Source organism: Chrysochloris asiatica, unplaced genomic scaffold (genome assembly GCF_000296735.1).
Source record: "Chrysochloris asiatica unplaced genomic scaffold, ChrAsi1.0 scaffold00049, whole genome shotgun sequence".
Taxonomy (NCBI): domain Eukaryota; kingdom Metazoa; phylum Chordata; class Mammalia; order Afrosoricida; family Chrysochloridae; genus Chrysochloris; species Chrysochloris asiatica.
In genome coordinates, this window is record NW_006408567.1 from 12,362,964 (window position 1) to 12,365,496 (window position 2,533).

Here is a 2,533-nt window from a genome sequence, read left to right on the forward strand (position 1 = left end):
TTTTACTCTTTTGGTGAAGTCTTTTGATGCACATAAGTTTTTAATTTTTAGTATGTACCAATCATCTTTTTCGTCTACTTTTGTTTGTGTAGTTTTCAAAATGTTTGGTATTCTGTGTATTCCCTGAATTAGTGCCTTCACATTTGTCCCTATTTTTTCACTGATGGCATTCATAATTCTGGGATTCACGTTTAGGTCTTTAATCCACACTGAGCTGGTTTCCGTATAAGGGGTGAGGTAAATGTCTTGTTTCACTCTTTTGCATATCACTTTCCAAATCTGCCAGCACCATCTTTTGAAGATATTACCACCTCCCCATGCGATATATTTAGGTGTTTTGTCAAAAATCAGTTGGGTGCATGTGGATGGGTTAATTTCTGGATTCTCGACTCTGTTCCATTGATCGATGTAGCTATCATTGTACCAGTACCAAGTTGTTTTGACCACTGTGGCTGTGTATTAAATTTTGAAATCAGGGAGAGAGAGGTTTCCAACCTTATTCTTCTTCTTAAGCAATGCTTGCTTATCCTGGGTTTTGTTGCTTTCCATATAAAGTTTGTAATTTGTTGTCAACTTTGCATTCCAATCACCAGTAATTATCAATACAACTTGATTGCAAGTTTGATCGATTTCAGACTGAAGAAGTTGGTAGAATGTTTCAATTTCATCATCATTAGCTTTAATGGCTGTTGTATACATTTAAATAATAGACGTATTTACTTTTCTTCTTTGTAGGCATGTGGATATTATCATAAGACAACATTGTACTTTGAGATAGATCTTGAAACTTTCTTTTGACAATGAATGTGATGCCATTCCTCTTCAAACTGACATTCTTGCATAGAAAATCATGATTGTCAGATTCAGAATGGTCAGTACTGTCCATCTCAGCTCACTAATGTCTATGATATTAATTTTTAAGTGTTCCATTTCATTTTTGACAACTTAACAACTTTCCTAGGTTCATACTTCATGCATTACATGTTCCAGTTATTAGTGGATATTTGCAGCTCTTTTTCCTCATTTTGAGTTGTGCCTTGTCAACAAATGGAGATCCAGAAAGCTTTGCTCCATCCACATCATTATGGTCAAATCTACTTTGAGGAGGCAACTCTTCCCCAATTGTGTTTGAGTGCCTTCCCACCTGAGGCGCTCATCTTCTGGCACTATATCTGAAAACATTCTGCTACTCTCCACAATGTTTTTACCTTCTGACACTATATCTTACAGTGTTCTGTTGCTATTCATAAGGTTTTCAGTGGCTAACTATTCAGAAGTGATCCAACTCACCCTCCTAGTCTATCTTAGTCTGGAAGCTCCACTGAAACCTGTCCACCATGTGTGATCCTCTGGTATTTAAAATACCAGTGGCAAAGCTTCCAGAATCACAACAACATGCAAGCCACCACAGTGCAACAAACTGGCAGATGAGTGCTGGATTTCCTATAATTAGGATCATACAATATTTGTCTTTTGTGTCTAACTTACTTCACTCTACATGTTTTCAAGGTTCTTCCATATCAGAACTTCATTTCTCTTTATGGCTGATTAATACCCCCATTGTATTATTCAAGAAGGCTTCAAGAAATTCGTGGGAAATGGAATTGAAAGCTAATGGAATTTTTCCACAAACTTTTTGAAACCCTTTATTTATCACATATTGTTTGTCTGTTCATCAGCTTGGGTTGTTTCTACCATTTGGCTATTGTGAACAATGAAGAAATGAGTATTCCAAGTCTCTAGGGTATATACCTAAAAGTGGAATTACTTGGTTATATGGTACATTTGAAATCTTAATGTGGCGCTGTGGGTTAATGCACCAGACTGCAAAGCAGTTTGAACTGCAAGGTCGGTGATTCAAGCTCATCAGCTGAACTTGCTCCTCAGAAATGCTATATAGGGTCGCTATGGGTCGGGAATGACTGATGGCACTTAACAACAGCAACATGGTACATTTGGAGTCCTAGTGTGTTGCCATAGGATAAGTACTCTACCTCAAGCTCAGCTTGAACCACAAGGTTGGCAGTTCAAATTCACCAGTCACTCCCTGGGAATCCTATACAGGATCACTATGAGTCAGCGAAATTTAAAGTGACAGTATCGACATAAAACCAAACGGCTACCACTCGTCTGTCTGCCGTGCTGTGGTAGATTGAGTTGCTGTGATTCTGAGGGCTCTGCCATCGGTATTTTAAATAACCAGCAGGGTCACCCATGGTGGACAGGTTTCAGATGAGCTTCCAGACAAAGACAGACTAGGAAGAAAGAGTGAGGAACTACTTCCAAATTGCTAGTCACTGAAAACTCTATGAATAGCAGAGAAACACTGTTAGATACAGGACCGGAAGGTGGGAAGGCACTCAGAATGCCACTGGGGGAAAAAAAAAATGCCTCCTCAAAGTAGAGTTGATCATGATGACGTGAATAGAGTTAAGCTCGGGGGAGAAAAGCACACAGAACCTTCATTTGCTGATGGGCCACAACTTAAAATGAAGAGAAACAGCTGTAAACATCCATTGAAAATCGGAACATG